Genomic DNA, 15,360 nt, shown 5'->3' with positions numbered 1-15,360 from the left:
TGGACATCTCCCATCCATCTCCCCCCAATTCCTAGTTTAAAGCTCTCTTTATCAGTTGTGCCAGTCTCGATCCTAGAAGTCTATTTCCTTCCCTACTCAGATGAAGTCCATCCCGAGAGAACTGACCTCTGTCCGTGAATGCCTCCCAGTGGCCATACATCCCAAAGCCCTCCTTATAGCACCACTGCCTAAGCCATCTGTTGACAGTCATAATCTTGTCACATCTTTGTTGCCCTTCTCTAGGAACAGGAAGGATCCCGCTAAAGATCACCTGAGCCTCAATTTCCTTAAGCGTCTTCCCCAGCCTAGCATAGTCTCCCTTGATACTTTCCAGCGAGAATCTAGCCATATCATTTGTTCCCACATGAAGGATAATTAGGGGATTCTTTCCCGCTCCCTTTAGGATCCTTTTCAACCTCAGGTCTACATCCCGTATCTTAGCACCCAGAAGACAGCACACCCTTCTATTCTCAGGATCAGCTCTAGTTACAGGCCTGTCTATTCTTCTCAATAAAGAGTCCTCGATCACATAGACCTGCCTCTTCCTGGTGACAGTGCTATTCTCCAGTCTCTCCCCTGTTCCCTCTGGCTGCAAGTTCTTTCCATTCCTATTTTCCCTTACAATCCTCTTCAACCCATCCTGTATCCTCCTGGGGCTCATATTTGGTGTAGTCTCCCTTTACTCTTCCCCTTTTTCTATAGGACTACCCTCTCTTCTCTTCTTCCTTACCCTTCCACCTTCAACAAGTACCTGCTGAGCCCCTTCTTCATTTTCCAACTCTGCAAACCTGTTCCTAAGCTCTATTTCTCCTTCACTAGCCCATCTTTTTCTCTGCCTGGTTCTTTGAGTCACATGTTTCCACTGACCACTTTCCTCATCCAGTCTCTCCTCAAAATTCCCCAGCCCTGGTTCCATCCGTGAGTCTGAGCTTTTCCCTTCAGATACCTCATATCTTTGCTCCATCATCTGCTCACACCCCTTCCTAAACTCAACCAGACTTTCCACCTGCATCTCCAAACCTCGGATCTTTTCCTCCATCAGCTCTATCAGACGGCATTTCATGCAGAAAAAACTCTTACCGGTTCCCCCCTCCAGGATCATGTACATACTACAGCTTCCACATCCAGTCATCCTTAATGTGTCTTTCACTACAGGAGTCACTCCCACAGCTGCCTCTGTATCTGTCATCTCCTTCCCACCTAAATCCTGTTAATCTGGGAAACACAAGCCACACCAAGACCACCACCCTCCCCCAGCAAAAGCAAACCGCAAACAAGCACCACAATCCAAACTCCCCTTTCAAACTCCTACTCAAACTCCCCTGTTTAGAGCTCTGTTTGCTAGCTCCTGTGCCGCTGCCTGACTGGCTGGCTACCTTTATAGGGCCCCTAGTCAGAAGCCCCACCCCCTAGGCAGGGCTCAGCTGCTCTCCCAGCACAAAACCCCTACACACACACACACACACAAATACTAAAAATACAAAACCAAGTACAACTACCTTCTCCTCCAACAGAACTCCCACTCAAACTCCCCTGTTTAGAGCTCTGTTTGCTAGCTCCTGTGCCGCTGCAGCTGTCTGGAAATCGCCTTACCCAATACATTTAGAAGAGTTGGCAACACTAATAGACACACACCCCACTACTTGATAGAGACACACACACACCACTACTAGACAGAGACTGCCTTCCTCACCAATAGATACACACACACACACACTGAGTGGGCAGGGGGAGTTCAAAAATTAAAAGATGGAGCAAAAATCCCAGTCTAACCTTTAAAAATCCTCATGATTTTTGGGCCTCTCTTATAGTCTTGGGGGGGTCCAACATATTATTTTTGAACCTTTGGGAGTGGCAATACTGCAGCAACTTCAGCCTACTAGGGAAAGAATAAGAGAGAGGAAGCACTGGGGAAAAGAGGAGAGAGGGTGGGAAACACCACAGAGTGGGAAGGGAAAACCCTGTCTGGCATGAGGACCTGCAGCTGCGCTTGCCCACTCATCAGGTAGTCCATAAGTACAGGTGGGCCAGAACAGAACCACCTGACTGGCTAAGGAAGGCAGGTGGCTTGTTGTTAAGCCCAGCAGCTGCAGAGGATTAGTAGCTGCATGATGCACATGCTCATGGATTCTTTGCCTGCCTGTGCTGGCTTCATTTAAAGCCCTGCTCCTGTCTAGACCCTGACCAAACACAATCTTGTTCTAGACCTGTCCCAGACTTGCTCCTGCCTCCTTGATTTCAGGTAACCTGGTTCTGAGTGTGTCTTGACCCTTGGTTCTGGCATTCTAACTCTGACTACAATTCTGACCCTCAGCCCTGGTTCCTGTTTTGGAATCTGCTTTGGCATTTAGACTCTGACCACTAGGCCTGACTGCCTACGACCCAGTCTCCTAACATATGAAGAATATAAATCATATTAGAAAAGTGAGATACAACTCCTGTTGAAACTGCAGGAATAATTCTCCCTCATTCCTCTAGCTGATGCATCCGCATCACTTCTGGCTTGTCTGGGTCCAGCCTTGGACAATTTGCTTTCTGATCCAACCCTCAGTAAGGAATCCAGCAATCATAGGAATAGCAGTATCCTGGTTTGAGAAAAGAAGAGTTGAGTGAGTTGGATAGAGCTGAGTGTCACCCCCATGCTGCTGATGCAGCATCCCATAATGCTTAACAAATCTTCCATGGTAGCTTCTCATACATACTGGATGTGGGAGGTGACAAGACCTCCCCACCCGCACCTCCACCACCCTGCTTCTGAATGCTCTTAGGGAGGAAGAGAAATTATTCAGAGCCACCATCTGGAATCTAAGGCTCCCCAACTACTCTACAAGGCACCACAAAGAAGTCTACAAGGCATTTAAAGACAGAGGAGATGGATGTCCTAAAAATATCTTAGACAGAGACCAAAACTTTGTGGTCAATTGTATCAAAGGCTGCCAAGAGGTATAATAAAATCAGCAGAGAACACCTTTTCAACATCTATCAGGAGCAGATCATCACAAGATGATATCAGAACTATCTCTAGGCCATAAACAGATCAAAAACCTGACGGAAAAGGATCAAGAAAATGTATAGATTCCAGATGTGACTGGATCTGCTTCATCATCACCTTCTTGGCACTTCCCCTAAAAAGGTAAGGGTAATAATTCACAAAATGGCTAATGGCAAGAGATTTTTCTTGAGCAGGGGCCTAATCACTGCCTCTTTAAAGGCAACTGGAATCTTGTCCCCCTGAAGGGCAGCAGTAATAAATAAATAAATAAATAAACTTTCAGTAGAAGGCACAGGCAAGGTTCCTCTGCATGGATAAAACCCTACCAAAGAAGGGAGGACACTTGGCACCTCCATCTCTGACCGTAACTCCAGATAAACTACCTGGAGCAGTCTATTTAATTTAAACAGCATATTAATTACTGTAATTTTATATTTATAAAATGCACCTCCATTAACATGTCTGAGTACATGTACCAAAATAATAAACTCACACAGGTCCAGATTCTCAGCTGGTGTTCAGCTACTTGACTCCATTGATTTCCAATCAGGCAAGAGCTGCTACTTTATATAAAACACTGTAACACTAACTGCAAAATATTGAAGGATATATTGGACAGACGTATAGTATTTTTTGGTTACATGCAAACTGTGATTGCAGTACAGATAGAATGTGATTAAAGACAAATATCTGGCCTGATACTGCATTCCCTGAATATCCCAGATTTCTACTGGCTTCAGCACATTGACTTCAGCAGGAGGTTTGGGTGCCCAAATAATGCTGAATAGGGTAGATCATATTCTCTTTCCAGGTCTCACGTGTGTTTGAGTAGAATGGTATAAAAGTTGGTGGTGGTTTCCCTTTCCAGGAGATGATCTGAATGTTGTGGTTTGGTGTGGGGGTCCCCCCCCCACTTTGGTTTTTGAGATCACCAAGTTGTCAAACAAATCCAAAATTTCAACATAAAACACAGCTAAAATTGCCAAGTATCACTGAAACAATACAATACTGCGAATTCTGCATGATCAGATGTAAAGCCAGAAACCGGTCCAGCTTTGTTTAAAAGGTCTGAACTCTAGTAAACATCTTGAGGAAGATGGTCTGAATTTCAAGTTTGTTATTGGAACCAAGCAACTTTGTGTAGTTCTGAGTTTCACTGAGAACATTATGCACAGTTGACAAGGAGCCTGATCCTGTGAGGTGCTGAGGGCACTTGGGACCTTCCAAGTGGTGCGTGGCACCTAACAGGATTGGGTACATGTTGGCTGAAACTCCATGCTGGAAAGCGAATATCCATCTTTTATATAAACCCTGATTCAGCAAGGCACTTAAGCATGTGCTTTTTGAATTGGACTGCCATAGCTAACCAGATGGTGGTCAAAAAAACTTGTAAGCAGAAACACATACATGGCCATAATTGTGATTTAACCACTGACCATATTTGCCAGAAGTATGGATAAGGAAATGCTTTTTAGAGCCAGATCTCCACACAAGCCTGTGTCTGCCAAAATAAACATAACATGGTATAAGTTGTGCTACCCTTATAGTGTATGGAAATATACCAGTTTTCATGTAGCTCACATTTATCTAACAAAATCCAAAACTGAATCTGTGGAAATCACACCTCTAAGTATGCAATCTGTTTTTAGAGGCCAGGGACAAGCATGATGCTTCCTGGCGTGCTTTAGAGAGTACATAAGAATGGCCATACTGGGTCAGACCAAAGGTTCATCTAGCGCAGTATTCTTTCTTCCAACAGTGGCCAGTGCCAAGTGTCCCAGAGAGGATGAACAGAACAGGTAATCATCAAATGATCCATCCTCTGTCACCCATTTCCAGCTTCTGGCAAACAGGCTAGGGACACCATCCCTGCCCATCCTGGCTAATAGCCATTGATGGACCTATCCTCCATGAAATTATGTAGTTCTTTTTTGAACCCTATTATAGCCTTGGCCTTCACAACATCCTCTGGCAAAGAGTTCCACAGGTTGACTGACTGTGCGTTGTGTGAAGAAATACTTACTTTTGTCTGCGTCTTTTTTTTTTAAACCTGCTGCCTATTTCAATTGGTGACCCCTAGCTCTTGTGTTATGAGAACACCACACCAGTCATGATTTTATAGACCTCTATCATATTCCCCCCCCGTCATCTCTTTTCCAAACTGAAAAGTCCCAGTCTTATTATTTTCTCCTCCTATGGAAGCTGTTCCATACCCCAGCCCTTTTTTGAACCTTTTCCAATTCTAATAGACCTTTTTTGAGATGAGGTGACCACACCTGTACACAATATTCAAGATGTGGGCATACTGTGGATTTATATAGAGGCAGTATCATTTCTGTCTTATTAGCTATTCCTTTCATGATAATTCCCAGTGTTCTGTTTGTGTGGTGTGTATTATTTTTTGACTGCTGCTGCACATTGAGTGGATGTTTTTTAGAGAACTATCCACAACGATTCCAAGATCTTTCCTTGAGCTAATTTAGACCCCATCATTTTATATGTATAGTTGGGATTATGTTTTCCAATGTGCATTACTTTGCATTTATCAACATTAATTTCATCTGCCATTTTGTTGCCCAGTCACCCAGTTTTGTGAGATCTCTTTATAGTTTTTCACAGTCTGCTTTGGACTTAACTATCTTGAGTAGTTTTGTATCTTTGGCAAATTTTGCCACCTCACTGTTCACCTGTTTTTTCCAGATAATTTGACTATGTTGAATGGGACAGGTCCCAGTACAGACCCCTGGGGGACACCACTATATACGTCTTCCATTCTAAAAACTGACCATTTATACCTACCCTTTGTTTCCTATCTTTTAACCAGTTGCCAATCCATGAGAGGACCTTTTTTCTTATCCCATGACAGCTTACTAGGCTTAAGAGCCTTTGGTGAGGGACTTTGTCAAAGGCTTTCTGAAAATCTAAGTACACTATATCCACTGGATCCCCTTGTCCACATGCTTGTTGACCCCCTCTAAGAATTCTAGTAGATTAGTGAGGCATGATTTCCCTTAACAAAAACCATGTTGACTCTTTTCCCAACAAATTATGTTAATCTGTGTCTGACAATTCTGTTCTTTGCTATAGTTACAACCAATTTGACTGCTACTGAAATAAGGCTTACTGGCTGTAATTGCCAGGATCACCCCTAGAGCCCTTTCTTAAAACAGGCATCACATTAGCTATCCTCCAGTCCTTTTGGTACAGAAGCTGATAAAAGATAGGTTACAAACCACAGTTAGTTGTAGACCTCTCACTAGCAGTACTTGCTACATTCTTGAAAAAAGCATAGCTTGCACTCCCCCTGCTGCATGCTGGCACACAGAGGGGCAGGACCATGGACACACATCTCTGCCCAAACACACATCCACTTGGGTGTTGAGCCCTGATGGTAGTAGCCCTAGCAAGGAGTCCAAGCAGCTTGGTTGCTTTCTGTGTAGGTGCATAGGGTAAAAAGGGGGTTTCTGCTCTCTCTTAGGTTGTAACTTTTTATATATATTTTTCAACACAATCACTTTAAATCTTAAGAGGTTTCCTGGTCATACTTGCAGACTAGGGGGTTTTGAGGGAAGCATGTGATCTTGGTTCTGACTCCTTAACAGTCTGCGAAAGAACCAGTCAGGACTAAGGTAGGCTGAGTTGTGCCTCTCTGCCTTAGGAAGCAGCCTGCTGTGTCTCTTGCTATATTTGGTGGTTGTGTTAACATTTGTTAGACTCCAGAAATCTATGTTGCAATCTTTCAGGAACAGAGTTTATTTTGTTTCTAGCTCCATGTATATGCTGTGACCATAACACTTCAATCTGGCACACTCATGCTGGAGCAGCTATAGTTTGGTCCCTAATATTGCTCATCTCTAGCCTCATGGCATTTTTGGAACACTGTTTGTGGTGTCGCTGTTAGTTATTGGGTGGGTGGGTGGGTGGTAAATAAGATTAGATAACAATATTATGCATACAGCAATTTCTTTATGCTGTAAAATGCACAGTTTCTGAATGTTTATTGTCAGCAGTACTTTACCTGCTGGGGCACAGGAGACTTTCCTGAATATTTTATCGGCAAGAGAATATTTTTGATTGGCTGTAGTTGACCCTCTAAAATCTCTGCAGTTCATTCATGCTTCTCCCGTCAGCAAGTGTCATTCTGGAAAAAGGAAAATATTGTAAATCCCAGAACTGAAGCATTTGGCTGTGACAAAGAAGAATGAAATGTTTGCTTAAAATATAGCTAGGATAGGTTGCCCTGTATTAAATAAATTGCATCTCATAGTGGAATAATTTCTAAGAATCATTGTATCATCTGTGGAATAATTCCACACAGTTGAGAGGGTATAGATCAAAGAAGCAAACCAAACTCCTGGTTAAAGCTGTCTCCCTCGTGTGTGTGTGTGTGTGTGTGTGTGTATGTGTGTGGTGGCTTTTTGTTCTATCTTCACACTTTCACTCACACTCATGCCTATTCTATTTAGAATTATAAAAATGGTGATCTCTGTCAATCTTTATTAAAGGTTTATTGCTTTAGTTCTCTTAAATAATATATAGGTCCTTGTCTACACAGGGACATCCAGGTTAGTTAATCTGAATTAACTAACAGTGTGAATTTGAAGTAGATTAGTTTAGTTAAACTGTATGAAATCCCTGTGTGGATGCTGTTCTGAATTAGTGGCCTTAATTTGGTTTACTTTTTAATTCACTTTCAGAGTGAATTAAACTAAACTGATTTAAGGGCACTTTAATTCTGAATTAGGATGTTCACATAGGCCTTTAATGCAGTTTAACTAATCCACTTCAGATACATGCCTTTAGTTAGTTTGGATTAACTTTTGTGGATGTCCCCAGGTAGATAAACTCATGGAGTCAATGGGACAAATTCTGATCTCAGTTACACCAGTGTAAATCTGAAGTAGCTTCACTGAAGAAACTGGGATTTACTCCTATGTAACTGAAAACAGGATTTAGCCTTATGTTCTCAGAAATGGACTGTGTAGCAAGAACAGGAATGTTAAAAATCATATAATCCTTCTAATAGTTATTATGGCATATATAGCCCCTCAAAGTGCATGTGATTAGTTGCAGCCTCTATAATATCTAAAAGTTGTTCTGCTTTCTGTTAATCATGGCAAGAAAGATTACTGCTGGGTTACAAGAAAAGGATACACTTACTACAATAATAAGGGACTCACTTTCTCAGGCAAATCTCTCACTGAGGTCAAATGGGAGTTTGCGCATGAGTGAGCACAGCAGGACAGGGACCTAAATTTGGCTGCAAGGAGAGCAGAAATTCATTAAAACTAAAATTAACTTGACATTTTCAACTTAATTAAAATTAAATAATATAGAGTATACTAAAAATATAATGGTACTATGTTCAGCCATCTTCTTCACTTCTCTTTTAATAAGTTAATATGAATGTTGCATCCCCTCATCCTCATGAACTGCACATCATTGTCCATGCACACTGAATGAGGTCAGGCTCTATGGAAATAATAGCATGTAATTGAAAACTGTACACTAATGCAGAGGGAGGCAGAGTCATGGTTGTTTGTGGAGTCCTAATTTTGGCATTTCATGACTTTTGAATGCTTAATTTTGTAACCGTAATGGTCTCAACATATTGTAAGGCATATGTGTGTATGGTTGTACTTCAAGTGATTTGTGTATGTCCATTAAACACTGTGTGTGCGTGCATGACTTGTGCTCTGGTGCTGGAGAGTCTTCCCTAGCTATACATGTAGGGGCAGCCACACTGTGCCGTGGTGTTCTTTGTATGCCAAGCTGAGAATACGAAGGGGTGGAACCACTTGCCTATTCTTCAGTTCCTTTTTATTGTCCATGATCGGTGGTTGAAGCATGCTGTCTGTTCATTCCTTCAGTGAACATTCTGTTCTAGTTCTTGTTGTTGGTTAGCTAGCGGTATGTGGATTTGCATCTCTTCTCTTTGTTTTTTGTCTGTTCACAGTTAGTAGTCAACTCCAGCCTCTGCCCAGTACCAAGGGAACCTATGCCAAAGTCCCTTGACTTCAAACCTTGTTCTGGGAGTCATCAAACTGATGCCTGTGAGCAACTCACTGCCTGGAGTGCTTGGATGAGGCTCATGTTGGGAACAGGTGTCCAATTTGTCCGGGCTTCAAGACCAGAATTAAGAAGCAGAGAAAAGAACATCTAAGGACATCCTCATGGAGGCTGTTTTTGGTCGTGCATCAGTATCACCTTGGTCAGCTAGATGGAGCTCCTCTCCATCCAGGAGTGCCCCCTTGGTCTTACCTGGGAATAGAGATGGAAGGAGAGTTCTTTCACCAGGACAGTCTTCAAAGAAGAACAAGGGCTTGGACCACTCTTGGCCTCCAAAGCCAAAGATGAGGACTTCACAATCATCAAGTTTTTGGTGCAGAGACTAGCCACCCTCATACCAAAGCTAGAGCCATGCCCTTCAGCTTGTCACTCTTTTTAGTTCCTTCATCCTAGTGGCTCAAACAGACCAGAGCCCTTGACACTGGTTTCCATGCCGGGATCATCAAGGTTGGCTACTTTCTTGGTGCAGACGCTGGAGCTATTACCTCTGTTCACAGATGGGCAAAAGCTCATTTTGGTACCCACCATCCAAGAGCATATGTTTCTGGAAGGGATCCGCTGAGCCTCTTGCTGTCACTCACTGATTTATGCAGGCTGACAGTGCCTTGCCTGGCCTGTTATCCAGGGTGCCGATGTTGGTTACTATGGCAGGACTCATTACAGTGCCAGTGACTTCAGGTCTGGTATTGCTTCCAACAATTTTTGATGCCAGTTCTGAGACCAATGGTAATTGCTCTTCTGCAGTGTATGGTACTGACAGATGGGAAGCTCCTGATACCACAGGGTCATTGCAGATCTCTGACCCTGATCTCCAGTAAGGCCACCTGGTAGCACTCCACACTGGCCTTTGGAGGACTCATACGCCTCCCAAAGAAGTTGAAATGGGTTCCTATATATCCCACTTCAGGGACTCCTCTCATAGGAGTCATCCTGACAAGACTAGAATGAAACTGGAGTGCCTGGCTTAGATACAATTGGCCTCCAGTACCATACCAGCCCCATCATTGGTCCTACTACGTACCATTGGGGATGCCTCTGGAGTTTAGATCCTTGTCTCTGCTGCACTAGTTGGTCCCCGAGAAGGGAAGCCCCCCCTGCCAAGTACTGAAAGATGATCTGAAGTTTGTACTGGGCAACTGCTACACTGTGGAAAACATCCCAGAGGGAGAAAGTTTCTTCAGGTGGTACTGATAGACCACTTGATATTGGTACTGAGCTTCTGTGGGCCATCAAGAATTGGCATCACCTACTATATGCTTCAAAAGTCTCCTAAAGCTTCTCTTGGACTATTGAAGTCAGAGTATTAACTTGCCTCCTCTGAACACCTCGCCGCCTCATCAGATGAGGTCCTGGTACTAGAGTCTAGTTTTCCAGTACTAGATTTTTTTTTTTAAATTTTACAAGGAGTTCCTGGAAAGGATGGCTAAATCTCTGAAGATACAGATAGATCTTGTGGAGAAAAATCCCCACAAATTCAGACACTTCACACCTGGCTACATCAGGGTAAGTTGCTCTTCCTATAACAAAGCAGTTATGCAGCCTATAAAAGTTTTATGGGGAAACCCTGTCATCCGTCAGGTCAGTGGCAAAGCACATGGAATGCAAGTACCAAGTTTTACCAGCACGCCACACCAGGCTTCCTGGCAGTGGTGGCAGTGAGGAAAGACACCACCAAGGTAGAGCAATGTGACTCTCAAAGACAGAGATGCAAAAAATGTGGACCTTTTTGGCAGAAAAATTTATTCTAACTGCAGGGTTACAACTACACATAATAAATCTGGCCCTTTTGTCCCATTATGATTATTCTAATTGGGATGAGTTGGCCAAATTCATGAACAAACTGCCAGAGGACTCCAAGGGTGAGTTCTAGACTATCCTGGTGGAAGGTTGGCAGGTTGCAATGTCTGATACATCCAAGGAAACCTATAGAGCAGATACAGCTTCCAGGGTCATGGCAACATCATGGATCCAGATGTTTGGGGTTCTTGTAGAAGTACCACAGACCACTGCAGATATCCCCTTTGAGGGTTGTTTCTTCTTTTCCTTTGACAGATGAAGCTCTGCATACACTGAAATATTCAAGGGGTGTGCTGAAATACCTGGGTTTGTGTAAACAGCCCCCAAAAACAAAGTTTTTTGCCCTCAGTGGGTGCTAAGCATGGTGAAATCAGGATATATCCTGCAGTTCCTGTCCGTCTTCAGAGACCCCTCTGAGTCTGTACTAAAGCAAGAAATGCACACTACATTCTTTTGGGAGCTAAAAGTGCTCCCTCAGTTTTGGATTGGGGTTCCACTACCACTTCTTCCTAATACCCAAAGTAAGAGTGGGTCTCAGACCCATTTTGGACCTTCAGAACTTGAACAAGTACATCAAGAAGCTACAGTTCCATCTGGTTTCCCTTGCAACTATTATCCTTTTTGCTAGATCTGGGAGATCGGTATGCTACCCTCAACTTAGGGATGCATCTTACCATGTGAAAATCCCCTTTGGCCATAGCAGTTTCTAAGGTTTGTAGTGGGAGGAAACCACTTCCAGCTTGCAGTTCTTCCCTTCTGCCTGTCATATGCGCTGAGGGCTTTCACCAAAGGCATGGCAATGGTAGCAGCCTTTCTCTGCCATTGGGATGTCCACATACATCCACCCAGCTTGCTGGTGTGGGGTTGCTTGCATCAGCAGGTAGAGAGAAGTGTCCATCAAATGTTCCACCTATTTTTATGCTTTTGTTCACTTCCAGAACTAAGAGAAATGGATCCTCACATTCCCCGCCCAGAGAATAGAATTTATTATGACAGTTCTGGATTCGACCCTAGTCAGAGCTTTCCCTGCTGCTGCTGCTGAGGTTTCTAGCTTTATGGGATCTTGGTGCATCCTTCAACCTCAGTGAGAAATTGCCTCAGGCTCCTGTGGCATATAGCAGCATGTACTTCTTTGACTCCCTTCCCTCTGCCATGCCAAGCAGCATCTCGGAAGTTTACAGACATGGCTCAACTCAGTATACCACTCTGTGTGCATCCCAGACAGGATCCTATCATCCCTGGATTGGTGGATGAACCAAGACAAAATTTGCTCCCCATCTTTTCCCTGTATGGCTCTGGTAATGGATATTTCAGCCATGGGGTGGGGAGTGTAGCTGGGGAAACCTGTAAGCTCAAGGCTTGTGGTCCACCCAGGTGACTAGGCTGCATGTAAACATTTTAAAGTAACAGGCAATTGCCAGAACCTGCCTCTGGTTTCTATCCCGTACAAGGGGAAGAACAATCCAAGTTCTTACTGACAACATCACAGTGATATCCTATCAAACAACCTGTCAGGAGGCAGTCAGACTCGAACTTCTGAATATGGAATTCACTGACTTATAGCATCACACTGGGGATTCAGAAGGGCTTAGCAGACCAACTGAGCAGGTCATTCAGCTCAGACAATTAACGTCTCAACATGTCCATTTTAAGATCAATATTTCAAATAAAAGTCGTCACATCAATGGACTTATTTACAACCCATCTGAACAGCATATTCTCCCTTTTCTGTCCAAGGGCAGGCCACAGCCCTGGGTCCATTCCAAATGTGTTTTTCCTTCCCTGAGTCAAAGGCCTGCTCTGTGCCTACCATCCAGTGCCACAGATTCCCAACTGCATTTGTAAGCTGAAGCAAAATGATGCTCATTGTGCCAGCATGGGCAAGGCAGTCATGGTTCTCGGACCTGTGCAGGTTGTCTGTGAGGGATCCCTTACCCTTGCCTTTAGTTAAGGACCTGATATCCCAGAATCAAGGGCAGGTGTTGCACTGTAACTGTCAGTTGTTACTACTTAGATGGATTACTCAGTGACTAAACCCAGAGGAAGCTTATTGTTTTGGAAGCAGTCTAGGAAGTCTTACTGAAGAGTAGGAGACCATCCACAAGGTCTAATTACCTACTATCTGGGCAGTTCCTCTGAATTCTACAATTCAAAAGATTTTTTGGATTACTTGTTACAGTTAGTCGGGTTTTGCAATCAACTCCATCAAGGTGCACCTGGCTGCAATTGATGTTTCACCCTTGTATCATGGGTAGCACTGTCTGTGATGCTCTGTACCTCGGGGGAACACCCTACATCCCCATGTTAATATTTTATAAAATGAATGATTGTGTGGTATCCAGTACAAAGTTTGTCATGTTTGGGTGTCTTCAGAAGGCTCATGATGCACTAAGCATGTTTGTTATAGTGATGTTATAGTAATTGTTATAATAAGGTTATAGGGTATAATTTCATGTATATAGTTACGAGGCTAAAAATGTATCCTCATGGCTTAAAATAAGCCCAGGCAAATTCTCTCCAAGAGCAGAGAATTCACACCTCATCAGGGCAGGTATGGGACAAACCCAGCCCTGCCTCACAGGAACAAAGGCCGCTGGCCTAGGCAGCAACAAAAGAATCTATTAGACTCTCAAAGGAGTCGCCCCCCTTCCTTTGGTCTGTTTGGAAAGGCTCACCTGACTCTGAAGGTGGGGGGGAGGGGGTGGCAAAGCCAAGAGGGAAGAAAGGACAAGATAAAAGAGAGAGACATTTGCCATACTCTTCTTCCCTCTTCTACCTACATCTACAGACATCACACCAAGTGACTGAAGCACTGATCAAAGGGGAGAGCCTGACTGAAGAGCAACCAGATGCTTCTCGCCTCTCACCACAGGCTGGCTAAGTTTGTAAGGGCACTGAAAGTGTTAAAATCATCTTAGAATGCATTTTTGCTTTTATTTCATTTGACCAAATCTGACTCTTTATGTTTTGACTTAGATTTTAAGTGATTTGTATATTAATAAATTTGTTTTTTTTTACGTGAAGCAGTGTGTTGGGTTTGAAGTGTCAGAGGCTCCTCTTGGATAACAAGCCTGATACATATCAACTTCTTTGTTAAATTGACAAACTCATACAAGCTTGCAGCGTCCAGCGGGCATAACTGGACACTGAAAGACTGAGGTTCCTAGGGTTGTGTCTGGGACCGGAAATATTGGCTAGTGTCGTTCAGTTGCACAATCCAAGGAGCAGCTTACATGCCAGAGGCTGTGCATGAACAACCCAGGAGTGGGGGCTCTCACAGCAGAGCCGTGTAAGGCTGGCTCCCAGAGTCAAGGATTGGAGTGACCTAGCAGATCACCAGTCCAGATAACACCAGAGCAGAATGTCATGCTGTCCTTCCATAATCCTATGACTACCAGGATCCTTAAAGGCACAGAAAGATGGTTCCTACCTATCTGGGACCCTCCACAATGGGATTTGAACTTTTTTTATCAGTACTTATGGGTTCCTCTTTTGAACCATGAGCCACCTGTTCATTGTTACACCTTTTAGTGAAAGTGGTCTTTCTAATAGCCTTCACCTCCATGAAAAAGTAGACAATGGATCCTCCATACAGTATTCTTTTACAAGGACAAGGTATAGTTTAGGCCGCACCCTAAGTTTCTCTCCAAGGTAGTATCTGATTACTACCTCAACCAATCCATATATTTACTGATCATCTTTCCAAAGCCACGTGCTGATAAAGATGAACAAAAGCTCTTCAGTGTGGATGTTCACCAGCATTAGCTTTTTATCTGGAAATTCAACCAGCTCAACCAGAAATTCTCCGACTCTATGGCATTAGTGGGTAATATCCCTGTCATGGACATCTGCAGAACAGCTATATGGTCTTCAGTTCCCACTGTTGCTTGATGTTATCTGACTACTACTGCATCAAGAATAGATGCAAATGGGGGGAAAGCAGTTCTGCAGCCCCTCTTCTGATGAAACTCCTAGCCCCACCTCCACTGGAAACTGCTTGGGAATCATTTGATGTGATGGACATATGCAATCACTTGAAGGAACAGTTACCACCTTCTCATAACTCTTGTTCTTCAAGATGTGTTGCAGATATCCATTACATGATCCACTCTCCTTCCACAATGCATCAGTGTCTATAATCTAATCATCCGGTATGAAGGAACTGAAGGATGGGTGGAGCAACTTCACCCCTTTATACCCTCAATTTGGAACATGAGGAACACCTGGGTGCAGGTAAGGTGTGGTTGCCTTATAGTGCATGAAATGCACACATACACCTTGTGTAATGAACATAGGCAACAGATCTCAAAGAACAACAACAATGAAAAGGTAATTGTTTTTAAAAATGTGTGTCAATAATATATTAATACTTTACATCTACAAAGTACTGTACTAACATCCTATGAGGTCAGTAAATATCATTATCCCTGGCTTAGATGTAGTGAAATTAAGACCGAGATGATGGTGGTTTGATTTGTCCAAGGCCTGTCACTGAGTTAATG

At 43.4% G+C, this 15,360-nt stretch overlaps 1 long non-coding RNA gene across 2 annotated transcripts in view; it reads left to right on the top strand.

Annotated features, from left to right (window-relative positions):
- Nucleotides 1-2,044: 2,044 nt before the first annotated feature.
- LOC119846115 overlaps nucleotides 2,045-15,360 on the top strand; it is a 48,474-nt gene continuing 35,158 nt past the window's right edge. Inside the window, exon 1 of one of the 2 annotated variants that reach the window (XR_006277700.1) lies at nucleotides 2,045-3,133. This is a non-coding gene — a long non-coding RNA (uncharacterized LOC119846115). The remainder of the gene's footprint in view (nucleotides 3,134-15,360) is intronic. The other variant, XR_005289765.2, reaches the window with a different exon arrangement.

This window comes from Dermochelys coriacea, chromosome 1, assembly GCF_009764565.3.
Source record: "Dermochelys coriacea isolate rDerCor1 chromosome 1, rDerCor1.pri.v4, whole genome shotgun sequence".
NCBI classification, from domain to species: Eukaryota; Metazoa; Chordata; order Testudines; family Dermochelyidae; genus Dermochelys; species Dermochelys coriacea.
The sequence above is the reverse complement of the archived record's forward strand: the minus strand, read 5'-3'. Positions and strand labels throughout refer to the sequence as shown.